The sequence below is a fragment of the Leptonychotes weddellii genome, chromosome 11, assembly GCF_054177405.1.
Source record: "Leptonychotes weddellii isolate Sample4059 chromosome 11, ASM5417740v2, whole genome shotgun sequence".
NCBI classification, from domain to species: Eukaryota; Metazoa; Chordata; class Mammalia; order Carnivora; family Phocidae; genus Leptonychotes; species Leptonychotes weddellii.
In genome coordinates, this window is record NC_138379.1 from 60919693 (window position 1) to 60934038 (window position 14346).

General features: G+C 37.0%; 1 pseudogene; it reads right to left on the reverse strand.

Annotated features, from left to right (window-relative positions):
• Positions 1-1836: 1836 nt before the first annotated feature.
• On the reverse strand, positions 1837-3485 carry LOC102744470 (carbohydrate sulfotransferase 6-like; annotated as a pseudogene).
• Positions 3486-14346: the final 10861 nt, after the last annotated feature.

Here is a 14346-nt window from a genome sequence, read left to right on the forward strand (position 1 = left end):
GGTTAAGCTTCTGACCCTTGATTTCAGCTCAGGTCATGATCTCAGGGTCATGAGATCAAGTCCCACATTGGGTTCTGTTTGCTGAGCATGGAGCATGCGTAGAATTCTCTCTCTCCCTCTGCCCCTCCTCCCTGGTGTGTGCTGTCTATAAAAAAATAATGATTAAAAAAATGAATAAAACCACAGAGAAAATCTTCTAATGTGGTAACTAAATTTTCTGTCCTTCATCTTTTCCATCATCCATTCCAAATACTCTGCTTTAGAGTTCCATGTATGTATATAAACATACACATACTCACACATATATATCTTCTCTCCTAAACATCTTCTACTAGCTGAGTTTTCATTATTGTATAATTCTAGAATTAAGACTATTTTTGTTTGTTTTGTGGAGTCTTTCTTTTTGGAGTGCTTCTGAAAGAGACATTTGTTTCTTCTGTTCTTACAAATTGTTATGATGTGTAACATTCCTACATGGAAGAACCATGATGTGGCTACTTATATAAAGCCATATGTCATGTTAGTGGCAAAATTGGAACTCAGAATATCTTTTGACCTCCACTTATCATTTTGTGATGCCTCCTTTCCTGTATGTCATTTGTGTAGCTGGCGTGATATCCCAAGCAATTCACACAAGGCATACAGATGCCTCCACCAACAGAACCACACTTCACACAGTAGTATAAAAGAAGTTTTCCCTCCTAGTCCATACTTCCCCAACCCATCATAATAACCATGATCCCCATAATAAATTATGGAGGTTATCACAATAATATGTAAAAAGAGCATATTTTTGTGTTTATTCTGAGTGCATTACCCGATGATCTTATTTCCATCCAGTGGAGAATGAGTGGTCCCTTTCTCTTTCCTTTCCTGGTATACAGTTAAATCTAGCCATCTCTAGAAGCTCATGGCCTCCCTGCAACTGTCCAATGCTCAGTCCTAAAAGTGATAAGACGCTGTTTTTCAAGTTTATATTACTCATAATATAAAATAAAATAAATAAAAAAATAAAAAAGTTTATTTTTTTTTAAGATTTATTTTTATTTATTTTTGAGAGAGTGAGCATGGGGGAGGGGCTGAGGGAGAGGAGGGAAGCAGACTCCCTGCTGAGCACAGAGCCCTACACAGAGCTCCATCTCACCACCCTGAGATCATGACCTGAGCTGAAATCAAGAGTTGGAGCTTAACTGACTGAGCCACTCAGCAGCCCCGAGTTTATTTTTATTGTTCACACTACTCTTCCTTTTGTTTCTAACTGTGAATCTACCAAATCATAAAATGTAGGAACTGGAAAATAAATGCTTGAGAATTCCTGTGAATATACTGTGTAAAGCCTGCAATGACTCACTGTTCTACATAGACATTCATGGCTTAAGTCAGAAAAACTGAGTGTCTTTCTTGGCTGAAGACTCTTCTCTTTCCTCAGTCCTTTTCTTGTCTCTTCCATCAAACATCCCAGTAATTAAAATGGTGCTTCACAATTCATTTTGTTCCACTGTGAGTCTGCAAGGTTATCTTTAAGGCTTACACTGGCTACCAATCTCATGTTTTATACTAACATAGTTATATTTTAGGGATAAAGCCAATTACTAGGATTGCAATGAGAACCAACCAATATTCTACTTTATGTTACTCCTTTAGGTTGTTTTTTTTTTCTTCCCCACACAGATTAATTATTATGTTAATTTTGTAGGTAGGATCTTTCCTGTCAGGACAAATCAAAGGTTCACCTACCTGGGCAGGTAATGGGGGTACGTGGGCTCCTGGAAGATAGGGCAGATAGAGGCTAAGGGGAGACCACAAGATGAGAGGCATCTTGTCTGATTTCCTGATGCAAGATATAGGTGAATATAAATGCAATGGCTCTGATGGAGTGTGGTGCCCAGGCATGGGTGGAATGGAGTCCAGTGTGTGTGCAGGGGTTGGGGGAGGGGATGTACAGACTGCAGAGCCAGCTCATCACAGTGCCCCTCTGCTCCCAAATGGTGTTGGGTCCTCCTTCTTAGCTGCTGGATGCTGCATCCCAAGAGAGGAGAAACTTGGGAAGAAAGCCTTTGAGTAGGAGCCGAGTTGTCTGAACTTACTCTCTGTGCCCAGAGGAAAGGGGGACATGGTTTTGCTTTCCATGAAGACTGTGCCTGATGGGAACCCAACTCCTAAACAGTACTCAAGGGAGAAATCTAGAAGCAAAGAGAAAGAAACACGGATTTTGGGGACTCAGTCTGTTCCTACTACAGGGGAGGACACCCAAACTCTGGGGCCCCTCCAATAGCAGCCTGAACCCTGTGTGCCCCAACGTCCTCCCTACCACCAGAACTGGGGGGCCTCTGCTAAGACCTGGGGGCGGGCAGCTGTGGGCGGTGGCCAGCTGAAGCAGCTCAGCCCCAGCGGCAGCACCAGATCCAGGCCAAGGTCGCCCTGCTTCCCTTCAGAGGACATAGGCTGGTACCCCAGAAGCTGCTACGCGCCAGGACACAGCTTCGGCACGCGGTGGACCTTGGCGAAGAGCAGCGCGTGGGGCCAGACCTGGGAGATGTTGAGCGAGTGCCTGGATGCAGTCCTGGCCTCGTGCTGCATGCCACGCCCATAGCCGTAGGTGATGTTGTGGATCCAGGCCTCCAGCTGCAGCGTGAAGCTCAGGAAGGGCAGCACCTTGAGCGCGGCGGCCTTAGCAATGCTCACTTGGCTGCGCACACCTCACGCACCACGCGGAGGCAGGGGTCAGCCTCCACGCGCGTGCCATTGGTGCCCAACAGGATGCTGTCGTCACGTGCCAGTGGCGTGCGAAGCGCAGCACGGCCCAGGACTTCAGCACCAGGTACAGGGTTCGTCGGTTAGGCTTGGGATGGCTGAGCAGCGAGAGAGCCCCTGCAGGTTGAAGAAGTGCACTTTGTTGAGCACCACGTGTCTGTAGGAGCGGCAGGCCTCCTGCGCCAGGCCGAAGGGCCGCCGTTCCAATGGCGGCTGATACAGGGCCTTGCTGCTGACGGCGCCGCGGGGGAGGCTCTGCAGGCGGGCTGTGGGCGCAGTGCTGGGACAGGTCTGACAGGTTGCGGCGCCACGGCAGGTGGGCGTGGAACGGGTGCATGTTGCACAGGAAGATGGAGCGCACCAGGTCACGCACGGCCATGTTACAGCTTGAACAAAAAAATTCAAAGTGAGTGTGTCATTTAGAAGACCTATCTTGGGTAGCCTTCAGCCTCTCCATCAGCTTTTCTTCCTTTTTCTTCTAGTTAGACCTCTATATTTCCCTTTATTCTTCCTTTCTGACTAAAATCTGAACCATTAACTAATTCATTTCTTGGTTTGTCTCTTATACCTGGTTTTCCTCTGTTGGAAACCTGCTTGACCCAATTAATTTGATCATCATTTAGTAAACATGCAGCCCTAAAAACCTAGTTTTGTCATCTACTGAGAACAAACCCATCTGTCCTTAGGGCCTCTCAGTAACCAAGCTCATGTGATTGCTATGTGAAACCGGAATGTCAATTCCATCAATTTACCCTCCATACATAACCATAACAAAAGCTGGAATATTATGTCTAAAATAAAGACATTCCAAGCCAAAAATTAGATACAAAGTCATTTGATGAGTATAGAATGAGAACAAGAAGACTGGATTGAAGTTAAGTGGCATTGGGCAAAATTTAGATAGTATAGTATAGTGCAGAGGCTCTTGGATTCACCTGTCAAATCTCAGCCTAAGCAATTACTAGCTGGGATGCCCTAGACAAATTAAACTTCTCTAAACTGTAATGTGCTCATTAGTAAAATGGGGATGGTGATAGTAACTAACTTCATATTAAATAATGCAGCATATGAAATATTTAGTAGAACAATGTCTAACCTATACCAAGTATGATCCTATTTGTGCAACCTCACAGTGAGGATGGTGGGGTCATCATAATTAAAAACTAAGGTAGTGGCTTCTTTCCTAGACCTCAATTGTATGTGGCATGGACCATGCCAATATTTGTCACCAGGCCTCCCCTTTTATCTTTTCCAGAGCTGACCAATAATCTTTTTAAGTTACACATTGTTTTCTTTAAATCTGTGTTAAATATGTTAGTCAGTCTTTGCATGCCCATGAAACAATCTGACTCCTGAAGGTCATCTTGCACATCTGCTGGGAGCTACTCAGCATTGGGTTTTATAAATCTTAAGGCATGGCTATATTCCCCTACTTCCTCTTCTTTTGGAAGCCTGTTATACCTCTGTGTATAAAACCCAGTATTCTCATGGTGACAACATTTGGATAAATTTATACAGTGTCAGTACAAACTTTAGAAAAGATAAAAAGCTGCAGAAAACAACAACAATAACAACAACAACACTGCCACAGAGTCTAGAGAAAATGCCTTCCAGATCAGCAAACTGACCAGACAGACTCAGCATCTCAGTGGTCTGCAGGGACAAAACACAAAAGCATTAAAACAAACAAGCACACTAATCTTCTCAATCTCTTTAGTTTTTTTTCTGGCCAAATTATTAAGTATAAGTATCTTTTCTATAAGGCTGGTCTATTTATTTTTAAGTATTGTATATTATCCTCACTTGCCATTTTGGTTACAGTAGTAAATGAGTTACTTGTCACAACCAGTAAAAGCCCTATGTCCTAGATTTCTTCTGAGAAGTTTTTTTGAAGGTTGGAAATACAGCTGCCAGATTTCTTATAAGATTTAATTTACACCAGAGAAATTGGACATGTGTGGCTTAAGAGAATTTTATGTCCTATCCCGGGTGCCCCCAGACCCAGGATTTCAGGGTCAAAACTCTTATTCCGAGGCACAACAGACTTCTAAAACATCCACTTGAGTGACAGCTTTGGCTTTCATGCCATCAAATCTTGACTAATCAGTCCTAAAATTGTGGGAATAAGACAAATGTAGACACATTGATTAATTGTGCCATCTGGAAAAATACTTGATAATTATTCTCTCTTAAAAAATATGGAGACATGACAGATGGATGTGTCTACGTATATAATTTTAATTTTAATATTTACAAATATACATGCAAAATAATTCATTATTTCAGTATTTTCATTTCATAAATTGATATAAGAAGAGGAATTCCCCTCCACTATGCTCCTTCGCATCCACTAGCACTACCACATACTTCTCACTTGTTTCATTCAATTCTGTAATACATGTATTTGCATGAAAACATGTATTTTCATTTTAGACAGTGTTCATAAAGTAATACTTGTGGAAGAGGGGTAAAGGCATATATTGTGATAGGGAGAGGATTAGTCAGCAAATATATTTAACAATTTTGAAATTTGGAGATGAAGGTGAATGGGAATATAAAGCTTCTCTGGACACAGTACTCATGGACTTTGGTGAGAGTATTAGGAGAGGAAATTAGGTAATAGAATTGTAAGAACTTTCACCAGAGCTTCAGAGAAATCAGAACTCACGAGTGGGGTATGCCTAAAGGAGTAAGATATCAATAGCACAGTAGACACACTAAATGAGACAATCTAAGATTGTAAATGGTTGTAGCTGTAATGCAATGCTACGTGCATGGGCAGACCCTTTAATTTACCAGGAAATTAAAATCAAGGTGTGACTATCCTTTACATGTTTTAATTACCACTTTGGGCTCCATGTAGCCTTTGTTGCAATTACTTCTGAATATATATAGTGAAAACTCCAAGTTGTCTGGCTGTCATTTTGGGGTACAGAAATTTGTCTGAAGTTGTTTTAGAAAGAGTGAAAATAGATTTTAATCATTTAAATAATTTTAATCATTTAATTTCATTCAAACAGCATTTAAATTTTAAAAAAATGTTTAAATCCACTGCTTAGGGAAAATCAGATCATTTTGAATCACAGAGGCTAATATGTGATAGAAATTACTGGGTATCTCCTAGTTATGTCATTTATATCAAAAGAAATGCTGTGACAGAAATTTCAAAGGGTTTCAAATTGAAAATTACAGTTGGGAGGAAATGGCTTTCACAAAAATAAAGGCCAGAAAAAGTAAAAATAGCGTGATGTTTCTGTTTGCTGTGTAGTCCTGTTGGATCCCTCAAGTGTTCAGAAATCTATCCCCAGTCTTCCCCTAATGGTTTTGAAATGAAGCTGTTGAGAGCTGTGATCAGCAAGCGCCCTTTGCTCTCACTACTCTTGTTTCCTTTTTCTCTCTGTAGACACAGTCAGTTGCATCCTTCTAGCCCCTGTCCCCCAATATGGCCTTTCCTAAAGAATCTACTTTTAGGATGCTGTAAGTGACTATGTTCTTTTAAAAGGAGGTGGGAACAAATGAACATATTTGGGGAATATTGTAACATTTTTGTGATGGAAAGGAAAATGGTTTCTTCCTGTCTATGGGTTCATCTGTGAGAATTTGACGAGGTTCATCTGATACATTTCAAATATTGCTCTCAAGTGTTTTATGACAAATGTGCAAGTTGATGGAACTGAATGGCAGCACTTTGGAAAACAACCTTGGGCTTATATTTGTAAGGTATTTAATTTTACCCTGTGTCATGTGCAGATTCCTGTGTTGAGGAGGCCATCTTGCTTGCTTGTTTCAACTTATTGCCTATTAATTTAAAATGGCTTGACAATAAAGTGGAAAAGGCAACACTATAATTATTTTGCTTAATTTATGTTCATTGATGCAAAACCAGTTGCCACCACATTTTAACTCTATTGTCTGTGCATTTGTGAGTATTCATGATATTTTGATTTGGGTCTAATTTCGGTTGTGAGAGAAGTGTGGTAGGATAGGAAGAACATAGATGATCTCTGCCGCAGAACTTGATTTTTGGAAATCAGGTTCAAGTTTTGAGTCTCAGTTTCCTCATGAAATCACTTTTTAATATTGAAGTGTGATATATATGAGATATAGACATATGAGATATAACATATATAATTATTGTCAATGCATTTGAATCCATATATTCCTCTTAGTTTACTTCATCTTCTCAGATCTAGACTCTCCTGAAGAGCAGAATAATGCCCATAATTAAGTGAAAAATTGTGAGGGATGATGATGAAGAGATGGGAACAAATCTGTCTATCCATGGATCCTCCACTTAAAGTCCAGTTTGATTTTTTTCTGAGAAGATTGTATATTACCAGAGGTCCAACAGACTAGTTCCAAAGAATGGAAAAGTTAATGAAAGTGGTAGGTCAGAGACTTGTATTAAAGAAGGCTAAGTTAAAGAGCACTCAGAGGTTACAGAGAGAGCAGTGCCTCAGTCCTCAAGAAAATAAGTTCAGCAGCTGAAAGATACGCATTCTGGGGGTGCCTGGGTGGCTCAGTCGTTTCGCGTCTGCCTTCGGCTCAGGTCATGATCCCAGGGTCCTGGGATCGAGCCCCACATCAGGCTCCCTGCTCAGCGGGAAGCCTGCTTCTCCCTCTCCCACTCCCCTGCTTGTGTTCCTGCTCTCGCTATCTCTCTCTCTGTCAAATAAATAAAATCTTAAAAAAAAAAAAAAAAAGATACGCATTCTGGTAGTCATTAATGTGCTCAACAGATGCTTATTGAGGATCTATTGCGGGCCAGGCACATTTCTAGGGGATTCAAGGGGAAATGAACTAAGCAAAATCCCCTACTTTTGTAGGTCTTTCATTCTAGTTAGGGAGAGGGGAAAGCTGATAGTAATGATTAGGGTTAAAGAGTTAAAAAGAAAAAGGAAAAGGGGATGAAAGTATGAGTAGCGTAAGAAAGTGAAGTGAAATTTAAATAAATATCTGAAGGAAATGCAGGAGTGATATGGGAAGAGCATTGCAGGTAAAGAAGCTGAAAGTACAACGGACCCTGAGGCAGAAATGCCTTGGATGCTGGAGAATGAGTAGACCAGCATGGCTACTACAATGGAATGATCCAGCAGGAGTAGTAGGAGCTGACATCTGAGAGGTAACCTGTCCAGAATACTCTGTAGGGCCCTATCGGTCATTTCCAGAGTTTTGTCTTTTACTTTGAGTGAAGTAAAAATTCTTTGGAGGATTTTGAGCAGAGGAGTAACATAACAAGATAAAGTCAAGAAGTTAAAGTAAGATGGATGGAATCCACTAGCATATCCAAAATCAGGAAAAAGGGGTGCAACATAAGGGAAAAAGGGAATGTGGAAAACATTAATACCAATATAAGGGTTGGCATACACAGAGCACCAGTTCTTCCAACGGGACCTCCACTATTTGTTGATTTATTCTTGATTCCTTTTAATGAAAAACAAGTCTGAGTGTGCATGGTCTGCAACTGAGTTGTATAGTCAGGAAAAAGACAAAAGCAGAGTAGTTAGCAATAAATAAATACTTTCATGGTTCTAAATTTTCTTCAAGCCTTTGAAAGGTACCATTTCCTAATGTCTAGTCTTTTCGTCTATCTTTACTGCAGATGCATGGACTAAAGAAAACTGTATGTGAGTCAGGAGGTAGAGATATGGAGAGTAGTTATTTTCAGAGAACATACTACATTTGGTCCAGGCTGCATGCAGCTTGAAGATCTAGTTGATTTTACTTAAATTTTACACACAAAAAAACAATGCTATGAGATGTTGGTAGGGTTTTGCTAATTTTTAAAACAAAAAATGGAGCCATAACATTTTTGGAATTCCAGGCAATGATATCTAATAATTACTAAGCACAGAGGGCCAAACATTATTTTATTTTTTTTAAATTTATTTTATTATAGTAAGAATACTTAACTTGAGATGTACCCTCTTAATGAATTTTTAAATGTACAGTATGATTGATGATGGGTCAGTGTTGTCCAGGAACGTAGTTTTCACTTGTCTGTTTTTGCTTTTATTGTCTGTGCTTTTTGTATCATATCCAAAAAAATCATTGTCAAGACCAGTGTCAAGGAAATTTTTCCCTATGCTTTGTTATGGTTTTAGGTCTTACATTTAAATCTTAATCCATTTCAAGTTAATTTTTGTGAGTGGTATAAGGTTTGGGTCCAGGTTTGTTCTTTTGCTTGCAGATGTCAGTTTTCCCAGCACCATTTATTGAAGAGACTATCCTTTCCCCATTGTCTTCTTGATACCCTTGTCAAAGATTAGTTCGCCATATATGTATGATTTTATTTTGGGGCTCTCTAGTCTGTTCTGTTGGTTTATATATCTATTTTTATGCAGTATGAGACTAATTTTGATTATGGTAATTTTGTAATATATTTTGAAATAGGAAGTGTGATGCCTCTAGCTTTGTTCTTTTTTCTCAGGACTGATTTGGCTGTTTATGGTCTTTTGTGGTTCCATATGAATTATAGAATTGTTTTTTCTATTTCTGTAAAAAAAATGCTACTGGAATTTGGTAGGGATTGCATTGAATCTGTAGATTATTTTGGGTAATATGGACATTTTAACAATATCCAATCTATCCATGAACACAGCATATCTTTCCAATGTATCTTCTTTAATTTCTTTCATCAGTGTTTTGAGTTCTCAAATACAAGTCTTTCACTTCCTTAGTTAAATTGATTTGTAAGTATTTAATTCTTTTTGGTGCTGTTGTAAATAGGGTTTCCCTAATTTCCTTTTCGGATAGTGAGGTATTAGTGTATAGAAATGAAACTGATTTTTGTATTTGATTTTGTATCCTGCAGCTTTATTGGATTTATGTATTAGTTCTAAGGGATTTTTTTTTTTTTTAATGGAGTCTTCAGGGTTTTCTATGTATAAGATCCTGTTGTCTGCAAACAGGAGCAATTTTACCTTTCTTTCTCTCTGACTTAGATGCATTTTAAAATTTTTCTCACCTAATATGTCTGGCTAGGAATTCCAATAAACTTTTCAATAGAAAGGGCAAGACTGGGTATTTTTTCTGATCTTAGAGGGAAACATTCTATTTTTTTTCACCATGGAGTATAATGTTTGCTTTGGGCTTTTCATGTATGACCTCTATTGTGTTGTGGTACATTCTTTCAATTCTTAGTTTGTTGGGAGTTTTATCCTGAAAAGATGTTGAATCATGTCAGATGCTTTTTCTTCTTCTATTGAGATGATTATGTGTTTTTTATTTTTTGTTCTGTTAATATGTTGTATCACATTAATTGATTTTCTTATGGTGAACCAGCCTCACATTTCAGGGATAAATCCCACTTAGATGTGGTATGTGATCCTTTTAATATGCTATTAGGTTCAGTTTGCTAATTTGTGGAGGATTTTTGCATATATAAATCAGGTTATTGGTTTGTCACTTTCTTTTCTTGTGTTGTCTTTGCTCTTGTGTCACAATAATGGTGGCCTCATGAGTTTGGAAGTGTTTCCTCCTCTTTGATTTTTGGAAGCATTTGAGAAGGGTTGGCATTCTTTAAATATTTAGTAGAATTCATCAGTGAAGCCATCTAATCCTGACCTTTTCTTTATAGGAAAAGTTTTGATTTTGATTGAGGATTCAATTTCCATAGTAGGTATGGGTCTGTTCAGACTTTCTGTTTCTTCCTAATGTAGTCTTGGTATGTTATATGTTTCTTGGAATTAATCCATTTCTTCTGAATTATACAGTTTGCTGGTGTGTAACTGTTCAAGGTAGTGTTTTATGATTCTTGTTTTTCCCTGTGCCACCAGTTGTAATGTCTCTTCCTTCATATATGATTTTGTTTATTTGGGTCTTCTCTCTTTTTTCTTAGTTTAATGGTTTGTTGATTTTATTTATCTTTTCAAAAATCAAACTCTGATCTTTTTCTATTTTTTATTTATTTCTATTTTAATGTTTGTTATTTTCTTCCTTCCACTTAGTTTGTTCTCCTCTTAGCTCCTGGGGATGTGAAGTTAGATTATTTATTTGATATCTTCTTTTTTAAATATAAGCATTTATTTCTATGAACTTCTTTCTTAGTATTGTTTTTGTTCCATCCCCTAAGTTTTGGTATGTTGTGTTTTCATTTTTATTTGTTTCAAGGTATTTTCTAATTTCCTTTTTGATTTTTTCTTTGACCTTTTTTCTTTTTTCTTTGTTCAGGAGTAGATTGTTTAAAATTTACATATCTATAAATTTTCCACTTTTTCTTCTGTCAATTTCTAGTTTCATTTTATTGTGGTTGGAAAAGATAGTTGGTATGACATCAGTATTCTTGAAATTATTAAGACTTGTCTTGTGACCTAACATGATTTATCCTGAGGAAAGGTCTGTGTTCACTTGAAAAGAATTTATTCTGTTGCTCTAGAGTGGAGTGTTCTGTATATGTCCTTTAGGTCCATTTTGTCTATACTATTATTTAAGTTCTCTGTTTCCTTATTGATTTTCTCTCTGACATTCTATTCATTATTGAAATTTAGGTATTGAAATCACCTACCATTATTGTATTGCTGTTTCTATTAAAATAGAAGTAAATTCAGTTCTATTAATGTTTTTTCAGTTCTTTGAATGTTCAGTTATATTAACTTTTGCTTTATATATTTAGGTTCTCTAATGTTGGGTGCATATGTATTTATAATTATTATATCTTCATGGTGATTGACCCTTTTATCATTATATAACATTCTTCTTTATCTCTTGTAACAGTTTTCAATTTAAAGTTTATTTTGTGTGATATCGGAAAACTACCTCTGCTCTTTTTTGGTTACCATTTGTGTGGAATGCATTTTACCATCCCTTCACTTTCAGTCTAAGAGTGTCCTTAAACTTAAAATGAGTTTTTATAGAAAGCATAAAGTGTGTCTTTTAAAAATTTGTTCAGCCACTCTATGTTTTTGTTCATAGTATACATATTTTTTCTATTTTTTTTACACATAGTAATAAGTCCTGGAGATCTACTAGGTCAGTGCATGCAACTCTACTCAATTCCTTTTATCTTATGTTTTTATTGTGCTATGGTTTAAAATTATCTTTTTAAATTTATGTATACATTTTTCAGTAATTTTTAAAAGTATAGTTTACATACAATATTGTATTAGTTTCAGTTGTATAATATAGTTGATTTGACAGTTATTTACGTTTTGAAATACTCACCACAAGTGTTGTTACCATCTGTCACCATACAAAATTATTACAATAGTATTGACTCTATTCCTCATGCGGTACTTTCCATCCCCATGACTTTACATTATAACTGAAAGTTTGTACCTCTTAATCCCCTTCATTTATTTCACTCATTCTCCCACCCTCTCCCCTCTGGCAAACTTCAGTTTGTACTCTGTATTTATGAGTCTGTTTCTGTTTTTGTTGTTATTGTTTGCTTGTTCATTTTGTTTTTTTAGATTCTACATATAAATTTTTTAAGTTTATTTAAGTAATCTCTACATATAACTGAAATCATGTGGTATTTGTCTTTCTCTGACTTATTTCACTTAGCATTATACCCTCTAGGTCCATACATGTTGTCATGAATGGCACTGTATGTCTTTTGAGTAGGAAGTTTAAACCATTTACATTTAAAATAATTATTGATAGAGAAAGATTTCCTATTGCCGTTATGTTGTTTCCTGTTAGTCTTGTAGTTCTTTTATATTTTTTTCTCTTGATGTCTTCTTTTGTATTTTGTTGTTTGTGTTGGTATGGTTTGGTTCCCTTTTCTGTGTGTGTGTAACTTCTATAGGTATATTTTTGTGTATGTACTTTGGGAATTACATTACAAATCTTATATTTATAAGTCTATTTAAAATGATAACCCTATATTTTAACTTCTTCCTCCCATGCATACTCTCTTATTGTTGCCATAATTTTCATCTACTTATATTGTATGCCTTTTAACATATTTAAGTTATAGCTATTTTTAATACTTTTGCCTTTTAACTTTTATGTTAGAATAAAGTGATCTACCTACTACCATTACAGTAATACAATGTTCTGTATTTATCTGTATATTTGCCTTTACCAACGAGTTTCAACATCAAATACGATGAACTCAAAGAAATCCAGATTGAGACACATTGTAATTGAATTCTCAAAGTCAAAGATAGAATTTTGAACATAGTAATAGAAAAATGAATTGTCACATACAAATGAATACCCATAAGATTTTTCAGTAAAAACCATGCATCCCAGAAAAATGTGGGATGCTATATTCAAAGTTCTGAAAAACAAGCAAATAAACAAAAACCTCCTAACCAAGAATATTATATCTAGAAAAACTGGCCTTCAAAAATGGAGACATAAAGTCTTCCCTAGATAAACAAAAGCTTAGACAGTTCATAACCATTAGACTTGCCTTATAAGAAATGCTAAAGGAGTTCTCAAATTTGAAATAAATGATGGCAGGCATTGCTTTGAATGATATATACATGTATTATGTTTAATTATTATGACAATTCTCATGAGGTATATATTCTTTTCATATCTATTTATATGACTTATCTTTGTTATTTTTTGGCCATAGTATATTTTAAATACCTTTTCTGTATTTTGGTAATTTTCCTATCATGAATCATAATTTCCCAAGATAGAAGCTAAAAATTGCTTTCCTAGCCTTCATTATATCTTATGATCTATTTTTCTCCAATTAGATGCACTCATAGGAGAGGGTAATATGAAGTAGGAGGTGTTCAGTTGACTACATTTTGCTGGCAAAGGGGTAGAGGACAATGAAAATGTTGCATAATAGTGATAAGGGGGTCCTAGTACTAGTGTCCTGTGTGTGCTCATTGTCTAACACTGCAAGCTATGCTTTCTGGGGGCAGTGGTGGTAGAAATTTGTATGTGAAATCAGTGGCCCAATGATTTTTGCCATTAAAACTGGTTTCATACCTCTGATTTTGCATCTATACTGCTGAAATCTTTGAGTCTGAGATGCATAGTATCTTTTGAAGACAGAGGTTGGCAACGCCTGTTTTTGTAAATAAAGATTTATTCAAACAGAGTCACACCTATGTATTTATACATTGTATATAGCTGCTTTAGCTAGATTGTCAGGCTTGAGTGTAACAGAGACCATCTGGCCATGAGGTCTAAAACATTTATTCATAGCTCAAAGAGAAAAAAAGTTTGCCTTAAGAAATACTTGCTTTAATAAATATTCTGTTTTAATAAATACCTTTCTGCTTTAGCTAGCTAGAGTGGGTTGTGTTGTGTGCAATTAAGACCCTGACTGATATAACCCATTTTAAAATTGAGGAAACCAGGCCACTATGCATTTAAATAATATTCTCAAGTTCACATATATTTAGTAAGTAGTAAAAACAGTATATAGGAAGAAGTTGCTTCGGCTGAGGTCAAAAAAGAAGAAGAAGAAGGTAGCGGGAGGAGAAGAATGAAGCGGGGGAAATCGGAGGGGTAGACGAACCATGAGAGACGATGGACTCTGAAAAACAAACTGAGGGTTCTAGAGGGGAGGGGGGTGGGAGGATGGGTTAGCCTGGTGGTGGGTATTGAGGAGGGCACATTCTGCATGGAGCACTGGGTGTTATGCACAAACAATGAATCATGGAACACTTCATCTAGAAC